At 39.3% G+C, this 24,250-nt stretch overlaps 1 long non-coding RNA gene across 2 annotated transcripts in view; it reads right to left on the bottom strand.

Annotated features, from left to right (window-relative positions):
* Positions 1–14,986, bottom strand: part of LOC138736210 (uncharacterized) — an 82,911-nt gene extending 67,925 nt beyond the window's left edge. Inside the window, exon 1 of one of the 2 annotated variants that reach the window (XR_011340158.1) lies at positions 14,951–14,986. This is a non-coding gene — a long non-coding RNA (uncharacterized lncRNA). The remainder of the gene's footprint in view (positions 1–14,950) is intronic. The other variant, XR_011340159.1, reaches the window with a different exon arrangement.
* Between the last annotated feature and the right edge of the window lie 9,264 nt (positions 14,987–24,250).

Here is a 24,250-nt window from a genome sequence, read left to right as displayed (position 1 = left end):
TAAAAATTGAAATCTTTTCTGGGGGGGCTGGGTAGGGAGAAATTACGGTCACTGCAAAATCAGTTGACGCTTGCGAGTGAATTCGCAAATCCAAATGGAGAGGGGAAATGTGGTTGCCCGACAAGGGATAATGGGCAACTCAGGAAGGGGAGGGGGCAATGGGGTTAAAGAAATATTAGGTAGGAGAATAAGGGGAATGTTTGATGTGTTAAAAATGTTGTCTTATAAACTGTTCAAAGAAAGAAAGCAGAAATGGATGAGAAGGAAAGGTGATGATGAGGAAACGGAAGGGAAAGATAAACAAAGTATAAAATGGCTACATTAAACTATATGACTTTAAATATTAATGGAATACATAACCAAATCAAAAGGAAGAAACTGCTAAATTTACTGAAAAAAGAAAAAATTGATATTGCATTTGTGCAAGAAACACATTTAACTGAAGTGGAGCACAAGAAATTAAAGAGAGATTGGATAGGACATGTAACGGCAGCATCATATAACTCAAAAGCTAGAGGAGTGGCTATATTAATCAGTAAAAATGTACCAATTAAAATAGAAGAGGAAATAATAGATCCAGGAAGATATGTAATGATAAAATGTCAGATATATTCGGAGTTTTGGAATTTACTTAATATATATTCGCCTAATGAAGAAGATCAAAAATTTATGCAGGATATTTTTCTGAAGATAGCAGATACGCAAGGGAATATATTAATAGGAGGGGATTTCAATCTCAATTTGGATTCAAACATAGATAAAATTAACAGAAAGAATAAAGTAACCAAATTTATAATTAAATCGATGCAAGAAATGCAATTTTTGGATATATGGAGGAAACAACACGCAAAGGAAAAGGAATATTCATATTATTCAGATAGACATAAAACATATTCAAGAATAGATTTATTCCTGTTATCAGCTTGTATACAAGATAGAGTTAGGAAAACAGAATATAAAGCTAGAATATTATTGGACCATTCATCCTTGATATTGACAATAGAGTTAGAGGATATCCCTCCAAAAATGTATAGATGGAGATTAAACCCCATGCTACTTAAAAGACAGGATTTTAGAGAATTCATAGAAAGACAAATTAAAATATATTTTGAAATAAATACGGAATCAGTGAAGGATAAGTTTATATTATGGGACGCAATGAAAGCATTCATCAGAGGGCAAATAATAAGTTAAGTAACTAAATGAAGAAGGATTACAATCAGGAAACAGAACAGTTGGAAAAGGAAATAGCAGATATAGAGAAAGAATTAGCAAGGAAGGAAGACACTACTAAAAGAAGGGAATTGGTAGATAAAAAAATAAAATATGAAACATTTCAAACATATAAGGTGGAGAAAAATATAATGAAGACAAAGCAGAAATATTACGAACTAGGAGAAAAAACGCACAAAATTCTAGCGTGGCAGCTTAAGACAGAACAAACTAAAAGAATGGTATTGGCATCAAAGAAAAAAGACAAAGAGATCACATATAATCCAACGGAAATTAATGAAAATTTCAGATAATTCTATGAACAATTATACCAAACTGAAAACGAAGGGAAAGAAGGCAAAATAGATGAATTCTTAACTAAAATTGAACTACTGAAATTACAAACAGAGGAACAAAATAAATTAATAGAACCATTTAAAATAGTAGAAATACAAGAGACAATAAAAAATTTGCCGAATAATAAAACACCAGGAGAGGATGGTCTCCCAATAGAATTCTATAAAACAATTAAAGATTTATTAATTCCTCCCCTCCTGGAAGTAATCAACCAGATTGATAAAACACAAAGCTTACCAGATTCGTGCAAAACAGCAATAATTACAGTAATACCAAAGGCAGGGAAAGATCCACTTGCACCAGCATCATATCGACCAATATCTCTACTTAAAACAGATTACAAGATAATAGCTAAATTATTAGCAAACAGATTAGCTGATTATGTACCAAAAATAGTAAGTCTAGACCAAACTGGATTCATAAAAAAAAGACGAACAACAGATAATATTTGTAAGTTTATTAACTTAATTCATGCAGTAGAAGGAAATAAAACTCCAACAGTAGCGGTTGCTTTAGACGCAGAGAAGGCCTTCGACAGAGTAGAATGGAATTATTTATTCAAGGTACTACAAAAATTTAGTTTACCAGAGAAATATATTAATTGGATTAAAGCATTATATAAGGGGCCATTGGCAAGAGTGACAGTAAACGGATATGTATCAAAACATTTTAACTTAAGCAGATCAACAAGACAGGGATGCCCACTATCACCCTTATTGTTCGCATTAGCCATAGAACCACTTGCAGAACTGATAAGAACAGAAAATAAAATAAAAGGGATAAAAATAAAAGGCAAGGAATACAAAATCAGTTTATTTGCAGATGATGTTATAGTATACTTAACAGAACCAGAAACATCAATAAAAGAATTACATAAGAAATTGAAGGAGTATGGAGAAGTGTCGGGATACAAGATTAATGCAAATAAAAGTGAAGCAATGCCAATGAATAATGCGGATTTCTCAAAATTCAAGAAAGAATCACCGTTTAGATGGCAAATGCAAACAATACGATACCTAGGTATACAAATAAATAAAAACCTCAGCCATCTATATAAACTTAATTATTATCCACTAATGAAAAAAATACAGGAAATTTAGAGCATTGGAAAGACTTACCATTAACACTAATAGGAAGGATAAACTGTATTAAAATGAACATTTTTCCAAGGATACAATACCTATTTCAGGCACTGCCAATACACTTGACAGAAAAATTCTTTAAGGAGTTAAAGAAAATAATAAGGAAATTTTTATGGAAAGGGGGAAACCGATGATAGCACTAGATACATTAACAGAATGGTATAGACAAGGAGGCTTACAACTGCCAAATTTTAAAAATTATTATAGAGCCGCACAATTAAGATATCTATCAGATTTTTACCAAACAAAAGAAAAGCCAGATTGGACTAGATTAGAGCTAGACAAAATAGGGGAGAAGATACCTGAACATATATTATATAAATGGGATGAAAAATTGGTAAAACATAGGAATTCTCCAGTATTGCACCATTTGCTTAATATTTGGAAGAAGATTCATGTAGAAAGAAGTAAAACAAACTACCAATTATCAAAACTAATACTGACGCAAAATCAACTAATCCCTTTTATGGTAGATAACCTGTCTTTTAGAGAATGGGAGAAAAAAGGGATTAAAAGAATAGAAAATTGTTTTTCAGGGAATAAATTATTATCCTTTGAACAAATGAAGGATAAATATAATATAACTCAAGATACAGTGCTGGCATATTACCAATTGAAATCCTATTTAAAGGATAAATTGGGAAGTAGTCTGAAGTTACCAGAAGGAAGCAATTTTGAATATCTGATTACAGACACAATGATAATTTAAAAATTTATAACAAACATGTATATCAAATTACAAGAAAAGGAGAATGAGGAAATAAATGATAAAACTAAACAAAAGTGGGAACAAGATCTAAACATAAAGATAAAAAAGGAAACATGGGAGAGGTTATGTTTAGGAACTATGAGAAATACAATAAATACGAGATTACGTATGATACAATATAATTGGATACATAGGTTATATATCACTCCTCAAAAGTTAAATAAATGGGATCCAACAGTATCTGATAGATGTTTTCGTTGTAAAAAAGAAATAGGAACAACAATTCATGCAATCTGGACTTGTGAAAAGGTGAAAAAATTTTGGGAAGATCTAAACCAGATATTAAATAAAATTACAGAAAGCAATATACCAAAAAACCCAGAGACCTTCCTCCTAAGTAACATAAAAAATAAAGAATTTGGACTTGATTTGGAGGGTGTACAAAAAAGATTTGTTAAGATAGCCCAAGCTGTAGCAAAAAAATGTATTATGTCAAACTGGAAATTAGAAGATAATTTGAAAATACAGCAATGGTATATAGAAATGAATAAATGTATTCCATTAGAAAAAATAACATATAGTTTAAGAAATAATATAACATTATTTGAACTATGGGAGCCGTACATGGAATATAATAGAGAAAACCTACCGGGACATCTATCACCTAAAATGACAAAAGGAAAAGAGAATGGAAAGAATTGACTCAGTGGAAGTTTTTGTTCGTTAATGTTGAGTGACAACATTGTTTGATGGGTTTGATGTATCTTGGACTCAGAGTTTTGAATGGATGGAGGGGGAGGTGGGGGGGGAGGGGAGGGGGGGGAGAAAACGACACTGTATATATTTGAAAGGAGAAATGTGTATATCTTGAATAATGTGATCTATAGTGTGAAAAATAAAAAATTAAAAAAAATATATATACACAGTGTCATTTTCTCCCCTTCGCTCCGTCCTTCCCACCCCCCTCCCTACCCACTAAACGTTCAACATATACATGACAATAAACCCATTAAACAATGTCATCACACAATGAAAATAAATAAGAAAATTGTATCATCTACTTTTACACACTGGGTCAGTTCATTTCATCTTCTTCTCATTCTATCATTTTAGGGGGTGGAGGTCCGCGGTAAGCCCTCTCTGTTGTGTTCCATGTACGGTTCCCAAATTTGTTCGAATAAAGTGACTTTATTTTTAAAATTATATGTTATTTTTTCCAATGGAATACATTTATTCATTTCTATGTACCATTGCTGTACTCTCAGGGTCTCCTCTGATTCCAGGTTGACATTATATATTTTTTTGCTACAGCTAAGGCTATCATAATCTTTTTTGTGCTTCGTCCAGTTTGAGGCCTAATTCTTTACTTCTTACATTACTTAGAAGAAAGATCTCTGGATTTTTTGGTATGTTGCTTTTTGTGAATTTATTTAATACCTGATTTAGATCTTCCCAAAACTTTTCCACTTTCTCACATGCCCAAATTGCATGTACTGTTCCCGTTTCCTTCTTACAGCAAAAACATCTATCTGATACTGTTGGATCCCATTTATTTAACTTTTGGGGTGTGATATATAGCCTGTGTAACCAATTATATTGTATCATTTGTAACCTCGTGTTTATTGTATTTCTCATAGTTCCGGAGCATAGCTTTTCCCATTTTTCATTTTTTATCTTTATGTTTAGATCTTGTTCCCACTTTTGTTTGGGTTTACAGCTTATTTCATCATTCTTTTTCTCTTGCAGCTTGATGTACATGTTTGTTATAAATCTTTTAATTCTCATTATGTCTGTAATCACATATTCAAAGTAGCTTCCTTCTGGTAACCTCAGTCTGCTTCCCAATTTGTCCTTTAAGTAGGTTTTCAGTTGGTAATATGCAAACAATGTACCGTGAGTTATTCCATATTTGTACTTCATTATTTCCCAAAAAACAATTTCATATTCCTTTGATCCCTTTTCTCTCCCATTCTCTAAAGGAAGTTTATTGTGAAAGGGATTAGTTGATTTTGCATCAATAATAATTTTGGTAGTTGGTAATCCATTTTTTTCCTTTCTACGTGAATCTTCACGTAGTACTGGTGAACTTCTATATTGCATCAGTTTTTCATCCCAATTATAAAGTATATGTTCTGGTACCTTCTCCCCTATTTTATCTAGCTTTAACCTGGTCCAATATGGTTTTTTCCCTTGTTTGATAAAAATCTGATAAATATCTTAATTGTGCTGCTCTATAATAATCCTTAAAGTTTGGTAGCTGTAAGCCCCCTTGCTTGGACCATTCTGTTCATTTATCTAGCGCTAACCTCGGTTTCCCCCTTTTCCATAAGAATTTCCTTATTATTTTCTTTAGCTCATTGAAGAATTTCTCTGTTAAGGGAATTGGTAACGATTGAAATAGGTATTGTATCCTTGGGAAGATATTCATTTTAATGCAATTTACCCTTCCTATCAATGTTAGTGGTAAATATTTCCAATGTTCTAAGTCATCTTGTAATTTCTTCATTAATGGCTGATAATTTATTTTGTATAGATGGCCTAGATTATTATCTAGTCTAATACCTAGGCATCGGATTGCTTGTGTTTGCCATTTAAATAGTGATTCTTTCTTAAACTTTGTGAAATCCGCATAATTCATTGGCATCGCTTCACTTTTATTTGCGTTGATCTTGTACCCCGATATTTCTCCATATTCCTTCAATTTTTCATGTAATACTTTTATTGATAATTCTGGTTCTGTTAAGTATACTTTGATGTCATCTGCAAATAGACTGATTTTATATTCTTCCCTTTTATTTTTATCCCTTTTATTTTATTTTCCGTTCTTATCAGTCCTGCCAAGGGTTCTATAGCTAAAGCGGACAGTGAGGGAGATAGTGAACATCCCTGCCTAGTTGACCTGCTTAATTTAAATTGGTTCGATATATATCCATTTACTGTCACCTTCGCCAATGGTCCCTTATATAATGCTTCAATCCAATTAATATATTTATCTGGTAGGTTGAACCTCTGTAGTACTTTGAATAAATAATTCCATTCTACCCTGTCAAAGGCTTTCTCTGCGTCTAAAGCAACTGCCACTGTTGGCGTCTTATTTCCTTGCACTGCATGGATTAAGTTAATGAACTTAGACATCCGCTGTTCGTCTTTTCTTAATAAATCCAGTTTGATCTAGTTTTACCATTTTTGGTTCACAGTCGGCCAATCTGTTTGCTAATAGTTTTGCTATTATCTTATAATCTGAGTTAAGTAGAGATATTGGTCTATACGATGCTGGTGTTAGTGGAACTTCCCCGTCTTTGGTATTACTGTAATTATTGATGTTTTACATGAATCTGGCATGTTTTGTGTTTCTTCATTACTTCCAGAAGAGGAGGAATTAATAACTCTTTAAATGTTTTATAGAATTCTATTGGGAGTCCATTCTCTCCAGGCGTTTTATTGTTCGGTAGCTTTTTTAATATATCCTATATTTCTCTATTTCAAATGGTTTTATCAATTTGTTTTGCTCCTCTTCTTGCAATTTCGGTAGTTCAATTTTAGCTAGAAATTCATCTATTTTCTCTTCTTTCCCTTCATTCTGTTCAGTGTAACTGCTCGTAGAATTCCTTGAAGTTTTCATTGATCTCTGTTGGGTTATACGTAATTTGTTTGTCCATTTTCCTTGATGCCAATACCGTTCTTTTAGCTTGTTCTGTTTTAAGCTGCCAAGCTAGTATTTTGTGCGTTTTCTTCTCCTAGCTCGTAATACTTTTGCTTTATCTTCATTATGTTCTTCTCCACCTTATACGTTTGTAGTGTTTCATATTTTATATTTTTGTCCACCAATTCTCTTCTTTTTGTTGTATCTTCCCTTGTTGCTAGTTCTTTTTTCTGTACTTACTATTTCCCTTTCCAGCTGTTCTATTTCCCGATTGTAGTCCTTCTTCGTCTTAGTTACATAACTTATTATCTGCCCTCTGATGAAGGCTTTCATTGCATCCCATAATATAAATTTATCTTTCACTGATTCCATATTTATTTCAAAGTACATTTTAATTTGGCACTCAATAAATTCTCTAAAATCCTGTCTTTAAGTAGCATGGAGTTTAATCTCCATCTATATGTTCTTGGTGGGATGTCCTCCAGCTCTATTGCTAATAACAGGGGTGAGTGATCTAGCTTTATATTCTGTTTTCCTAACTCTCCCTGGATATGGGCTGACAACAGGAACAGGTCAATCCTTGAGTATGTTTTATGTCTACTCGAATAATATGAGAATTCCTTCTCCTTTGGGTGCTGTCTCCTCCATATATCCAAAAGTTGCATTTCCTGCATTGATTTAACCATAAATTTGGCTACTTTGTTCTTTCTGCTAGTCTTTTGTCCAGTTTTATCCATCTTTGAATCCAAATTAAGGTTAAAGTCCCCTCTTATCAATATATTCCCCTGCGTATCTACAATCTTTAAAAAAAAAATCTTGCCTAAACTTTTGATCCTCTTCATTAGGTGCATTTACATTGAGCAAATTCCAGAGTTCTGAATATATCTGACATTTTAACATTACGTATCTCCCTGCTGGATCTATTATTTCCTCCTCTATTTTGATTTATTGATAAATATATCTACACCTCTGGCTTTTGAGTTATATGATGCTGCCGTTACGTGCCCTACCCAGTCTCTCCTTAATTTCTTGTGTTCCACTTCAGTTAGATGCGTTTCCTGCACAAATGTTATATCTATTTTTTCTTTTTTCAGTAAATTTAATAGCCTCCTCCTTTTTATTTGGTTATGTTTTCTGTTAATATTTATAGTCATATAGTTCAACATGGCCATTTCATACTTTGTTTACATCTCATTTCCGCTTCCAGGTAGAGAAGATTATTGAGCACATTTATATAGGTTGGCACAACATCATGGGTTGAAGGGCCTGTTCTGTGCTGTAATATTCTATACTGTCAAGGGGTGCTCAGAAATTCCACGGCATTTGATGAATAAAAAGTTATTTATGTTATCTTAACACATGAAGGACGCTATTGAAACGCAAGCATTACTCCAGGTTAAGAAGGCTGCAAGTTCGGTGCTGCACAATCAGAGATGTGGCTCTTCGAATGAGATGTTAAACCAAGGCACCAACCTCCATCTCAAGTGGATGCATGTTTTATAGTATAGTTTACATGAAGCAGGGAGATTACCTCAAGCACCAATATCCCAGCTGACACCGTTAGTCAAAATTCTTCCTCAAAACCACATTGCTATTTATGGAATCCTGCTGTGTGTCTATATTTTCTTCTTTGGCTTGGCTTCGCGGACGAAGATTTATGGAGGGGGTAAATGTCCACGTCAGCTGCAGGCTCGTTTGTGGCTGACAAGTCCGATGCGGGACAGGCAGACACAGTTGCAGCGGTTGCAGGGGAAAATTGGTTGGTTGGGGTTGGGTGTTGGGTTTTTCCTCCTTTGCCTTTTGTCAGTGAGGTGGGCTCTGCGGTCTATCTAGTGCCTTGGGAACTGATGATTTCTGGGAAGGTTTGCTCCTGAAGGCAGCTGGAACTGGCCCTTACATAGTTTTTACTTTTGTCTATAACACTGGATTCTGCACCTGTTTTTTTTTTTTACACTACCTGCTGTACCCGAGCATGGGTTGACTTGCCTGGATCGCAGGCTAATTAATTTTTTTCACTGATTCTCAGTACACATGATGATAAACTATTCCACCCTCAATTTGAGACACAGGAATCTGGAGCAAAAAAAAACAATCTGCTGGAGGAACTCACCAGGTTGAACAGCATCAATGCAAGGAAAGATGGGGGTGATGTTTTGTGTCAAAACTGTTCATCAAAACACCCTGATGAAGGGTTCTGACCAAAAGATCAGCCACTCTTTTTCTCATACTGATTCTGCTCAACCTACTGAGTTCTTTCAGCAGACTGTTTTGCTCCAAACTCAACTGCATTTGTGAACTCCATTATATTCATGTTCATGCTATTCTGTTGACAAGAGCTGATACTGCAGGCAATTTCCCATGGAATATCCATCTGAAGCAAGGTCCTCAGACATCCCTTCATGGTGCAAAAAGGTTGAAACATGCACAACCTAGCAATTATATCCCCACTTATCACAAAATCAATGCTGCCAATAAAAACTGAAGTCTTGACCAATGAACTTGAGCAGTAAATGTGAATTGGATGCTCATTTATCAGTTCCCATGTATTTGAACCAGCAGTTACCTTTTAATTACATTTAAGAAGAGGAAGGAGTAATAACACACATGATTAGAGCAAATGACCAAAGGCTCAGGAGTGTCCAACAGAAACAGGGATAGAGAAGTTTGGGCACTGTCATGATAATGAATATGCATGAGATGTATTCACCTGACTGGAAGTCACATGGTATGAGAGAGAGAGAAGAGCGCAAAATGGAGGAATAATGAAAGCTGGAGAATAAAGACACAGAGATGTTTAACTGGTAAAACCTGCGTTATTAGTGTTATTAACTTCACATTTCGGGCCACAAATGTGACATTGGCGACGAGGATTAAAACAACAACATTTTGGAACTTCAATGTGATAAGAATTTTGATCTTTGATTCGGTGGCTTTGGGCTGAAAAAGTTTCCTCATGGCAGGCGCAGAAGCTGACTTTCTAACACTTCGAGGTGTTCCTCATTTTGACCCAACGGGTGACGCAAGCACTGTAAGTGTGAAGTGGAAGGCATGGCTAGAAAAATTTGAAGCCTACGCCGACAGTCGTGGCCTATTTCTCGATAGCGGTACGGTGGAACAAAAAGCGCAGAGGAGGGCATTACTTCTTTTCACCGCAGGACCCGCAGTTCGGGAAACTTTTAAGACACTTTTGAATACAGGAAGGAAGGATGAATACCAGAAAGCGGTCGATGCATTGAATGCACACTATGTAGTGACACCGAATGCTACATTTCAACGTCATTTGTTTCGGAGAACGAAACAAGAAGATGGACAAACAATTGCTCAGTACGTGACGAGATTGCGCCAGCTGGCTGTTGGATGCAATTACATGGCAGCTGATTTGGACAACCAATTATTGGATCAAGTCGTGCAGCACTGCAGATCAGACAAGCTCAGGAGACGTCTGCTGGAAAAAGGGAGTGAGTTGAAGCTCACCGATGCTTTAGCCATTGCTGCTGCATTAGAGGCTGTTGAGGGGCAATTTCATACCATGACCCTGAAGGACAACTTAAGCCAGCAAGTTAAGAGGCTCTCGCATCGCCATAACCAGCCAAGATATACGTCGACACATGACATGGAGTGTTATCGATGTGGAAACAGAGGTCATTTTGGAAAAGACCCATGCTGCCCAGCAAAAGGCAAAGTTTGCAGAAAGTGCGGAGGGAAGGACCACTTTGCAAAGAAGTGCAAAAGCAAGTCCAATGCAGACCAGAAGGGGAAGAGCACAGTTTCCAAAGGCAAAGCTTGGGGGAAAGGAAAGTATCCTGGAAAGAAAGACACCATTTGCCATATAGACGGTGACCCAGAAAGTGACGATGATGATGATAACCAGGATGGACAGAGATATTATCAATTTACATTGAATGATGTACATCATGAGAAGGTCCCAGTGATCATTGGTGGTGTGACAGTTCAGGTCATTGTAGACTCAGGCAGTGACAGTAATGTAATTGATCGACATTTATGGGAGAAATTGAAAAGGAAAAAGATCATCTGTACCTCAAAGAAGTGCTCCAAGAAACTGTATCCATACACAGCAACCAAGCCATTGCAGACCATTGGATGTTTTACTGCAACTGTTGAAGCTGGTGATAAGTACACCGAAGCAGAGTTTGTTGTCATAGACGAGAGGGGAGAACCATTGCTTGCAAGACCTGGCAATACTTCATATTGGAGCTCGTGTCAACTCAGTTCAGTCATACGAGGATATGAAGCAAGAATTCCCCGCAGTCTTCCAAGGAGTAGGAAAGCTGAAAGGTCGACAACTAAAGCTAGCGGTGGACAAAACGGTCAAACCCAAGGCGCAACCAGTGCGCAGAACTCCATTTGGACTTCGTGGGAAAGTCGAAGCCAAAATTAAAGAGTTGATCAAGCAAGACATTATTGAACCTGTGGAACATTCGACACAGTGGGTCAGCCCAGTAGTGATTGTGCCCAAACCAAATGGTGACATAAGACTGTGTGTTGATGGCCAATGAAGCTATAATTCGAGAACAACATCCTATACCAACAGTGGAGAAAATACTTCAAGAGTTAACTACCAGTAAGATATTCTCAAAAATTGATTTAAAATGGGGCTATCATCAATTAGAGCTGGACCCAGAATCTCGAGATGTAACAACATTTGGGTCTCACTGTGGATTGTACCGATACAAGAGACTATCGTTCGGCATTAATGCATTAATGCAGCTTCTGAGATCTACCAGTATGAAATCCATCGAGTGATTTAAGGCATTCCTGGAGTTTCCAACATTTCTGACGACATCATAGTCCATGCACCTACAAAGGAAGAGCATGACAGACGGTTGAGGCGTGTACTATCTAGACTACAGGAGGCATGCCTTACCGTGAATGGAAACAAGTGCCAGTTCGGTGTGTCAGAAATGGACTTCATGGGACACAGACTTACACGGGAAGGACTAAACCCAGCAGAGGCCAAGGTGAAGGCTATTGCAGATGCACGTGCACCCCAGAACGCAACGGAGGTGAGGAGTTTCCTGGGATTGGTCAATTATTGCGCCAAGTTCATCCCTAATTTTGCTACAGTGGCAGAACCACTAAGGAAACTAACCAGGAAAGGTGTACCATTTCATTTTGGATCAGAGCAGAAGAAAGCGTTCACAACGCTGAAGCAAAGTCTGACAGATGCTGAATCCCTTGGATATTATGATCCGGCTGCACCAACCAAAGTCATAGCGGATGCTAGTCCCGTTGGTTTAGGAGCCGTGTTGGTCCAGATGCATGATGTAGGACCAAGAATCATTGCCTACGCCAGCAGATTGTTGTCAGATGTGGAAAGAAGATATTCTCAGACAGAGAAAGAAGCACTCGGACTTGTATGGGCCCGTGAGAGGTTCCATGCATATTTGTATGGCATTGAATTTGAACTCATCACAGATCATAAGCCATTAGAGGTGATCTATGCCGCTAGATCCAAACCGTGTGCCAGAATAGAGCGATGGGTACTCCGACTCCAACCCTACAAATATAAAGTAGTTCACATTGCCGGGAAAGCAAACATTGCTGATCCGCTGTCCAGATTAGTGAAGGATGGATGCCCACAATCCAAGTCAGAATTGGGGACAGAAGCAGAGAGCTTTGTACGCTTCGTAACTATTCAGTCGACACCGAAAGCTGTGACCACGAAGGAAGTCGAGAGAGAGTCCGAACATGACCCAGAACTCATGGAAGTGAGAGAATGTATCCAGAGTGGATAATGGGACAAGTGTACTCACAAGGCTTACATTCCCATTAGAGACGAACTTTGTTGCATCGGACAGTGTGTATTGAGAGGTAGTAGATTGGTGATACCACAGAGGTTGAGACCGAAGATCGTATCCTTAGCTCATGAAGGACACCTAGGTATTGTTGGTACCAAGCAAAACCTCAGGACCAAGGTATGGTGGCCAGGTTGTGATAAAGACATAGAGAAATTCGTCAAAACTTGCCATGGATGTCAGATCACAAGTAGGAGTAATCCTCCAGAGCCGATCCGGAGTACGCAACTCCCGACAGGACCGTGGATCGACGTAGCCGTTGATTTTCTTGGACCTTTACCGACTGGTGAATCAATCATGGTAGTGATAGATTACTACAGCAGATACCATGAGTACGTTGTGATGAGGTCCACGACCACTGAAAAAACGATAGTATCGCAGGAAGGCCTAAACGATACGAAGACTTTGTGCCGTATTTCTAATTGTGCCCGCATTATCACAAAAGGGAAAGTTTGTGACGGTTGGAATGATAAAAGAACATTGGGACAGTGATTTGATCATATATCATAAAGTGCGTGTATGAGTGCTGTATGAAGTACATTTTGTTTAGTTGAGTTATTGTATTACAGTTAGTTACGACATGTTCATGTTACATTGTGTGTAGAAGGAGTTTGAACTTGTTTGTTTGTTTGTTAGACATTGTTTGTTGGTTCCGAGGGGTATTGAAAAGGTGACGGTGTTTACATTTCAACATTAAGGTGTAAAGTTTATTTCTGGTAAAAGGAGGGATGTCATGATAATGAATATGCATGAGATGTATTCACCTGACTGGAAGTCACATGGTATGAGAGAGAGAGAAGAGCGCGAAATGGAGGAACAATGAAAGCTGGAGAATAAAGACACGGAGATGTTTAACTGGTAAAACCTGCATTATTAGTGTTATTAACTTCACATTTCGGGCCACAAATGTGACAGGCACAACCACTGATGATGGGGTGAAAACAACCCATGATTGCACAAGAAGCCAGAGATGGTAGACTGCAAGCAATAAACTTGCATCAGGGACTGGAGCTGCAGTACTTCAGGTCAGAGCTAGCCAATTTTTCAGGAGAAACATCTGAAATACCTAGAATGTAGAATTTGCTAACACAGGTAGCTTAGAAGAGAAAGACCAAGGAAAAACAAGGTAGACGGTAGGAATAGAATATCTCACAAGGTCTAAAGAAGATGGGTGAGGCACACAGTGGATGCAGAATTGGAACAGAAATAATGGCATAGAAAAATGAGGCATCATTAAAATTGTGTAAATCCCTGCAATAATTCAAAACAGCAGTTACCTTCATGTAACCTAATATACAATGGAAAAAAAATCTATTAACAATGCTGACATGAGGATATAACAGATATATATCACAACAGAATCTCAAAATGTTTAACAAATATGGCCTGGCTTTTATGAAGATGCACCCAACATCAGCACCCAGTTTCCCTTATGAACCCAAACAGGTCTGTTTGTTCCATTACATCCAGCCTGTTGGGAAGTCAGATGTGAATTCCTTACCATAGTTCCAATCAGGTATAGATGAGTGTCAAACGAAAGGGCCACCTGTTGTTCTTCATTAATATCTTTACCATTTTTTTAATCCTCTCCTGTCTCCACCCTATCGCAGACTTTTGTTTCCTCTGTCCCTCCCCCACTTTATTTTTATACCCATATAATGATAAATAATAATATACTGCCTGGCCTACTGGTTATTTCCAGCATTGCTTTATTTTGGATTCTGGTTTTCTTTTGGAAAAAAAAGAAATTCAGTAGACAAAAATACAAAAAGAGGTTGCTGCAAGATGCCAGGAAACTTTATCGCTAACCCCAAATCTTAACTCAAACGCAATCTTTTAAACCTAACCCCTGATTCCAATTGAGGTGGAAAGTATATTCCCATCCCTAACTCCCTCCAGTTTCATTGCAACCCACAAACTGGCTGCTCCGGAACTACATCTCCCACTATGCCCCGCGCTGCCCAGGACTCGGGAGCCGGACACTTCAACCCACCCCCGCCAAAGCAGTCAACGCGCGCACCGTCTCAATAACGGACCAAACCCGCGGTTCCGCCAAACTCGGTGCACTCACTTGCCCAACGGGATTGATCTGTGTCGCCTCCTTCTCCCCCCCCCCCCCCCCCCCCCCGCCTGCCCGGTGATTGACATGGCAAAGCCCCGCCCCGAAAGAAGAATAGACCATTATTTGCAAATCATATCTCAGCAAATTTCATGATTATTAAGATATTATTAAGTGAATATAGAATATCCACCTATATTGAGAGTGGATATAGAATCAATATTTATTTTATATAAAAGTTTACATACTTATTAACTTTCGTCCATCGAAATTCAAACGGGCGGGCAAATTATGTGGCACATGCGCTCTTTTAAGCGTGCCAGATTGATGCTGGGGCGGCCATGTTTGATCAAGGCAGAAGCTATTTGCGAGCCGGAATGCGCTAAGAGTCCGGTAATATACCATTCATTCGCTAAGCGAAATGTTACATTTCTTAGTTGGGCAATTTATTGGTCAATTTCAGAACTCTGAAAATCAGCACTTTCAGAATAACTCAATATTTTCCCAACTGATTGACCGACAGATTGAAAAAGGAAGACAACTTCTCCGTTCAGATACAGCATCAGTGGGGTGAAAAGCAGCAGATAAATTTTGCTTGAAAACCTGCTCTTTCAGTTCAGACCATCAGAAAGCTGTTCTTAGAAAAGAACAGAAGCTGCAGCTGCTGCAACATTGAGCAAACAATGAAGTGTTGGAGGAATTCAGTGAACCAGGGAGCATCCAAGGATGAAAATGGTCAGTCTAAGGTCTGTATCCTTTGATAATAAACAGGGGTGCAGTGCTCATTGTTTAGGTGCTGGAGCTGACAAAATACCTGCCATTCCCTATATCCTCTTTCCATATAGGTCACATCTAATTTGTGTACCTGGTCATTACAGGAAGTTGCCCATTACAAGAAATGAGGAAGTGCACAAATTGGGTGTAACATATAAATTGAGCTTGTTATAATGTCAAGCACTAAACCAAGAGGAAAAAAATATATGAATTCCAGAGCTCCTCAGAAATATAGTGATAGTTAAGGCGTTAACAAGATTATAGCTGATCACATTTCACTATATAACTGGTACAATAAAACATAATATCTAATTTAATAATATGGCAAAGTATTACACGGTTGCACTCTCCTAATGATCAGCAAGTAAAGAAAAAGATGGTAATCATGTATTTTATCAATTTAAAACTAATGACCTACTTACCAAATGCCACCAATGAGAAGTTTCACAATTTCCACAAAGGGTCAGGCTTTTTCAGGGGTCTTGTTCTTTTGTCATCTACTGATCTGTGGTGCTGCAGCAATGATGTGGCATATGGCTCAGGACTCCACTGAACTCGAGGAGGCCTGTGTAGTTTAACAAACATAACTGCTAATACATGATTTATGAGAATTCTTGAGTGTGTTATTGTTATTATCAAGTTCATGTGACTGAATCCCCTCTCACACTCAACGGTATTAATAGGAATAACGTGAACAGCTCAATAATGGGTGTAAATCTTGGGGGATATGGCGTCCAGAACCCTCCACATAATCTCTGAAAGCATTTATTACAGAGGAAGAAGAAAGCTTCTTGCAGAGAGATGATATTGTAGCTTCTCCACGATCAGGTGGTATTTCAGCAGGCCAATAGCCTTTATCAAGGACACATTTCATTTAGCAGAGATTTATAAATACTTTGAGATTCAGAAGTTTCGGAACCTTTCAAGGATGTTGTCATGAACATACGGTGCTGCAAATTGTTTATAAAACTAGTAAGAAACTGCAGATAATTAATGGAGGCAATTGTGTTGCTGCTTTTTAAGGTAATTTCTCCAAACTTCCCCTTTTCAATGGCCTCTTGAGCTTCTAGAGTTTTTGTACCAGATTGCTCTTTCAGTCCATGCAGTGATCTTAGATCACTTAGTCTGCATAAACATAGTAGTTCATTTCTATAAACATCTGACAGTAAACCACGTTCGTGCAATGTGTTATACATTAGAGGTAAGTCCAATAGAAACTGTTCTGAAGAGAGTCTTTTCAACAGACCTTCAGAGGTTTTGCTGTCACTCCCACATCTTGTTTCATCCTTCATTGCTTTTTCAAAATTAAAACACAGTGCTTCATAATTTTTCCATACTGCTGAAACTGTTCAAAATGAGATAGCTAACCACCTGGTGCCCAGGAACATGGCCTATTTTGTAATTTTGTTGTTCAGTTGAGAGGCACATTCAGAGGTGATCTACTGTAAACAGAGTACAATTTGTCCATAAATATTTGAAACTGATTAATTCTATGAACTTCTCTCACCAAATCACCTATTAAGTTCTAATTTTGTGATCAAGACAGTGCCAAATTATCACATCAGTGTAATGTTCCTTGAGAATTGAAGCAACACCAGATTTGACACCAAGTATTATGCTCGCCCCTTCAAGAGCAAATGCTTCAAGGTTCTGTTTCAAGTAAGAGTCATCAAACCCATGGTTATTGAGAGAGTTCATCAGATGCTTGGCAATAGTTCCAGCTTTCTGATCAGATTAGATCTAAAAACATAAAATGGGGATCACCTTCCTTATCACTTTCACATTTCAAATAAACTATTAGGGTGGTCTTAATGCTCAGGCTTGTTGATTCATCAATGAGAACAGAAATTTTGCCATTTATCTGCTTGATATTGTAATGGATAAATATTGGGAGGAATTTGGTAAGATTACATAATGCATTGGCGACTTCAGGGGTTTCTACGAGGCTCTAAAGGCTGTGTACGGCCCCTCACCCCAAGTCCAAAGCCCGCTGCGCAGCTCAGACGGCAAAGTCCTCCTCAGCGACAAGATCTCCATCCTCAACCGATGGTCAGAACACTTCCAATCTCTTTTCAGTGCCAACCGCTCAGTCCAAGATTCCGCCCTGCTCCAGCTCCCTCAACAGCCCCTAAGGCTAGAGCTGGATGAGGTTCCCACCCTGGATGAGACATATAAGGCAATCGAACAACTGAAAAGTGGCAAAGCAGCAGGTATGGATGGAATCCCCCCAGAGGTCTGGAAGGCTGGCGGCAAAACTCTGCATGCCAAACTGCATAAGTTTTTCAAGCTTTGTTGGGACCAAGGTAAACTGCCTCAGGATCTTCGTGATGCCACCATCATCACCCTGTACAAAAACAAAGGCGAGAAATCAGACTGCTCAAACTACAGGGGAATCACGTTGCTCTCCATTGCAGGCAAAATCTTCGCTAGGATTCTACTAAATAGAATAATACCTAGTGTCGCCGAGAATATTCTCCCAGAATCACAGTGCGGCTTTCGCGCAAACAGAGGAACCACTGACATGGTCTTTGCCCTCAGACAGCTCCAAGAAAAGTGCAGAGAACAAAACAAAGGACTCTACATCACCTTTGTTGACCTCACCAAAGCCTTCGACACCGTGAGCAGGAAAGGGCTTTGGCAAATACTAGAGCACATCGGATGTCCCCCAAAGTTCCTCAACATGATTATCCAACTGCACGAAAACCAACAAGGTCGGGTCAGATACAGCAATGAGCTCTCTGAACCCTTCTCCATTAACAATGGCGTGAAGCAAGGCTGTGTTCTCGCACCAACCCTCTTTTCAATCTTCTTCAGCATGATGCTGAACCAAGCCATGAAAGACCCCAACAATGAAAACGCTGTTTACATCCGGTACTGCACGGATGGCAGTCTCTTCAATCTGAGGCGCCTGCAAGCTCACACCAAGACACAAGAGAAACTTGTCCGTGAACTACTCTTTGCAGATGATGCCGCTCTAGTTGCCCATTCAGAGCCAGCTCTTCAGCGCTTGACGTCCTGCTTTGCGGAAACTGCCAAAATGTTTGACCTGGAAGTCAGCCTGAAGAAAACTGAGGTCCTCCATCAGCCAGCTCCCCACCATGACTACCAGCCCCCCCACATTTCCATCGGGCACACAAAACTCAAAACGGTCAATCAGTTTACCTATCTCGGCTGCACCATTTCATCAGATGCAAGGATCGACAATGAGATAGACAACAGACTCGCCAAGGCAAATAGTGCCTTTGGAAGACTACACAAAAGAGTCTGGAAAAACAACCAACTGAAAAACCTCACAAAGATAAGCGTATACAGAGCCGTTGTCATACCCACACTCCTGTTCGGCTCCGAATCATGGGTCCTCTACCGGCACCACCTACGGCTCCTAGAACGCTTCCACCAGCGTTGTCTCCGCTCCATCCTCAACATCCATTGGAGCGCTTACACCCCTAACGTCGAAGTACTCGAGATGGCAGAGGTCGACAGCATCGAGTCCACGCTGCTGAAGATCCAGCTGCGCTGGATGGGTCACGTCTCCAGAATGGAGGACCATCGCCTTCCCAAGATCGTGTTATATGGCGAGCTCTCCACTGGCCACCGTGACAGAGGTGCACCAAAGAAAAGGTACAAGGACTGCCTAAAGAAATCTCTTGGTGCCTGCCACATTGACCACCGCCAGTGGGCTGATAACGCCTCAAACCGTGCATCTTGGCGCCTCACAGTTTGGCGGGCAGCAACCTCCTTTGAAGAAGACCGCAGAGCCCACCTCACTGACAAAAGGCAAAGGAGGAAAAACCCAACACCCAACCCCAACCAACCAATTTTCCCTTGCAACCGCTGCAATCGTGTCTGCCTGTCCCGCATCGGACTTGTCAGCCACAAACGAGCCTGCAGCTGACGTGGACTTTTTACCCCCTCCATAAATCTTCGTCCGCGAAGCCAAGCCAAAGAAAGACATAATGCACACATTTTAAACCACAGATCTTATTTGAAATACTGAAGAATTCATTCAGTAACATTGCAGGTTCTATGGAGAATGTTATGCACATTTCACAAGTAGGTGCTAATTAAAATGATGTCATGAAATGAACAGACCATTGTTTGGAAGAGGAGACAAACTGGCTGTTGCAAGTACCTACAGAGTGCTCACAGAAAGGTCACCCCTGGGTTTTGTTTATCTAAGACAAAAGATGGGAGCAGAAGGATAATTCCTGTTGTTTGCTGAAGAAGTTGGGGGTTTTTGCAAGTGAGAGTGTCAGATGGGCTTTCTAGCATTTTGCACTTGGAGAGAGAGAGAAAGAGGGAGAGAGGAGAAGCTCTCTCAGCTAGTGTGTGTGACACTGAAACCAGCTGAACAGTGCAAGCCAGGAAGCTTATTGGAACAGAAAGCTCCAGAGCACTGGATGGCTGGAAGTGCTATCTGTCTGATGTTTGTCTTGGAATAAGGGAAACAAAAAGGAACTCTGTGTTCACCTGAAAGAAAGAGGTTACCATCTGGAGAACTCTGATGGGGCAAGTTTCATCAGCGAGATATTGAGGTGACTAATGGTAGTATCTCAGTTGTGGACATCCTGCAACAACAAATATCTCTCTTCGCAAACCCTTCAAGAACATTCTTGAGTGGTAAACATTTCCCTTTCAAGCACCAAAGCCTGGTGAACTTTATACATGTTAAATTCTGTGCACAGTATAAGAATTGCCTGCAACCAGAGGACTTGGAAGAAGGAGAAGTGAGATTTAACTGTGAACCAAAGAACTTTTCTTAAATTTACACACACCTCATACACGTGCATTTAGAATTAGAAGTGGGTTAATTTGGGTTAGTTAAGTATAGAGATAAGTTAAAGTTTGATTCTATTTTCATGTTTAAAGATAATTAAAAACAACTTTTGTTCAAATAACTACTTGTCTTGGTGAATGTCTATTGCTGCTGGGTTTTGGGGTCGTTTGAGCTTGTAACAATACGCTGGCAACTTTTCTTTTTACATATTGATGGATATGTGATTAATGATCTCTGTAGCACTAATGTGGGAATGCAGTCCAATCCCAATGTCATCACCATTTTTGTTTTGAAGTTCCAGTGAGCCAAAGTGATCAGAGTACTGTCATTCTGAGCTAAATAATATGCAGAAGGAAAAACTGAACAAGTTGCCTTTAGGTGTGAAGCGTTCATGATGTGAGCATCCTCACTAGCTCTATTTTCAGCTCGTAGAGCAGCAGTGTGAGCTTTTGATAGCTTGTGATCAACCATTTTGTTCTGAGAGACTTTAAGCGTGTACTTCGATCGGCTCCATAATAGGATACTGAATACATCTGCCATTCATTTGACAGCCTCAAACCCTTAGAAGTGAAGAATTTACACCCAAGTTTATCATCCTTGAAGACTAACTAGGAATGTTTCCTTTTTTTAATTCCACATTTCATCAGTCCGAACACCTGATCAAGGATACAAGCCTGACTTTGAAGTATTATTACTTTCAGAACTGCATTTGAATCCGGTTACAAAATTTGAACTATAGACAAGCAAATCACAGTTTTTGTCAATCTCTTGTACGTTATTCTTGTTAAACTCCTCAGCTTGTTCATGAAAGAAAAAAATTAACATTGTTTGCTTAGAAGCCATAGGATTGTTAGTGAGAAAAACTTACTTTTGTATTAGTGAATAATCCACGAACCACCAGCCTTACTAATGCACTTGAGTCAGAGCAGATAGCAGGGCCCACAGTGCTTAGCAGGTGTTCCTGAGCAGGTATAAAAACAGCAGAAATAAAGCAAATAAATTTTTTGCACTTTTAGCCACCTAAATTGGAACCAAGTATGAAAAAAGAACATCTAAAGCCATGAATATCGCTGAATATTAGTATAAAAAGTGGTAGGTTGGCAATTCTGCATTGTACCATTTCTCGCACAGAAATGGTTGGACAGGAAGTGTACCCATGAGTGTTAATACTCACCATATCCTCATACGTGTCGGGTATTACATGGTTTAGACCAATAGAAATCCTGCTTAGTCTTTTAATATATAAAAAGTTGAAGAAGCTTGAATCTTTACATAAATTATTATCGTATCGATACAAATAAAAAAATATCATATTTTGGATGTGACAAATATGTTTTTTGAATATTTTATGATTTTCCAAACTTAAATAATTATCAATATTACCAATATCAATGTTAACAATATCAGCAATGACAACAGTTTACAATTATCAATTTTATACAAGGTTTTCTGTAGAGTTCAAGCTCTTTCTGTCACCCTTAAAATTTAACACAACACTTAACAAACCACAGTTAGACACAACATTGAAGACACTCACAACAAAGGTGTGAAACCTGTGGTGCGCTGAGGTAGCAGTAAGCAAGCACAAAACTCAAAAGACTGTACAACAGGCTTTATTCCAGTAAAAGCCTGAACATCAGCTCAAGACTTGGTGGCTCCCCATGTAACTGGCTCAGGAAGGGCCAGCTCAGGTTTATATTCAGGTCGGGGGTTTGTAACGACACGACAGTAGTGCTCAGTCTACTTTCTTTTCTTGACTCTTCCTGGTTGGGATCGATGGACACCCCATGCCCCCCCCCCCCCCACCAATTGAGGGATAGATGGGGAAGGTAGGGTGGCGAGGCACGATGGTCCACACTATAGTTGTGCTATGGAATTTAAGTCTGGTTGTCAAATTTTTTAAAGGAAATATTAACAGGGGAGGAAAGCAACCATTTAGGAGGTTTGGAAATGTGTTTGACTTGTTCATTGCCTCATTAAATTACTCTTTTTCCTCTCAACACAAAGGGAAAAAGAACTTATTTTCAATCAACTATAGTTGGTGGAGCTAGGCCAAGGGGTTGATCGCTATTAATGATAGTTGAAATGACGAAAAACTAACTATATTTATCTAGATGTAGAAGAGAATTTTGGATGATTGCCTTGAATCATCAAAATCAGGCTGAAGAAAAGCGAGCAGTGAATTTTTCTTTCCTTATTTTTGACTTTTAACCCTAGGTTTCAACGTACATTCCTTGCTGAATATAGCTCCTACATAGAATCCAATGGTACCCATTGGAAAGGGTGGAAAATGCTCATTTCTCAGCTTCCTAGGACAACGGGTCAAGCGAGGAATTTCACAAATATCTAAAAGAGAGTCACAGCTCCAAGATTTCACTAAAAACAATCAAATATCCAATGTTATTAGTGGTATTTTTCCCCGGCCAGCCATCATCCCTCTCCCCATCCCCGACCCTAACACCCATTTCCATAAAATCCCCTGCATATAATATGCAGCCACTGTTAAATTCCCCACCAGTTAAAATTCCCCGCTTGTTTATTTTGCCTTTTTTTAACAGTGGGGACACAGGGGCACCCTGGTGAACTCCAGCAGCACTGCACCCCTGTCAATGACAAATGCAGACCTGAAATGTTGACTGACTGTTTCTTGCCATGGATGCTGTCTGATCCCCAGCAGGCCATGTGGCCCTATTTACTTTATAGAGCATTGGTTGAAGTCCTTTGGTTAATCACCAGATGGAGCAGCTGCCTCCAAATATATTCTCACCGCTTTGCTATTTAAAGAAGTTCTATTCACATGAAAAGGTACAAGGACTGCCTAAAGAAATCTCTTGGTGCCTGCCACATTGACCACCGCCAGTGGGCTGATAACGCCTCAAACCGTGCATCTTGGCGCCTCACAGTTTGGCGGGCAGCAACCTCCTTTGAAGAAGACCGCAGAGCCCACCTCACTGACAAAAGGCAAAGGAGGAAAAACCCAACACCCAACCCCAACCAACCAATTTTCCCTTGCAACCGCTGCAATCGTGTCTGCCTGTCCCGCATCGGACTTGTCAGCCACAAACGAGCCTGCAGCTGACGTGGACTTTTTACCCCCTCCATAAATCTTCGTCCGCGAAGCCAAGCCAAAGAAAGAAAGAAATTCACATGAACTGTGTGATAGTACAGATTCTATCACCAATGTGTATATGTATAGATTGTAGTGTAGGATGATTATGATTGGCTGAGAGCGTAGCCACGTCTACTGGCAGATCTTAAAGGGTTGCTCCTAGCCAGACCAGGTCATTCTAGACTGGTCAACCTACATGTGATATGCTCCAGTCTTCTAGTTAATAAAAGCCTTGGTTTGGATCAACAAGCCTTCGATTCTCTTGACAAGCTCGACAAACTGGAATATCTTAAATTAGGAACAGTGAACAAGCATATCTTTGCCTGTCATATTATGCCCATCTATACCTAAGTCAAAGTCTAAATTCATCCACTTTGAATTCCCACCTGGCCATAATACGCCACAAACTGCGCTTTTTAAAGTCACAAGTAAGTAAAAACACAATGCTGGAGAAACTCAGCAGGTCAAACAGCGTACTTTATGAAGCAAAGATAAAGATACCTCACCCATGTTTCGGGTTTGAGCCCTTCATCAAAGAATGAAAAATGTCAGAAGGTGTCTGAACCAAAAGGTAAGGGGGGAAGGCGCATGGTCCCAAGGCAGGAAGTAATGAGGGAGGGAGGGAGGGAGGGCACAGCAGCAAAAAGGGGGA

Source organism: Narcine bancroftii, chromosome 1 (genome assembly GCF_036971445.1).
Source record: "Narcine bancroftii isolate sNarBan1 chromosome 1, sNarBan1.hap1, whole genome shotgun sequence".
In the NCBI taxonomy this organism is placed as follows: Eukaryota; Metazoa; Chordata; class Chondrichthyes; order Torpediniformes; family Narcinidae; genus Narcine; species Narcine bancroftii.
Note: the sequence above shows the minus strand (reverse complement) of the source record. Positions and strands in the feature narration are given on the sequence as shown.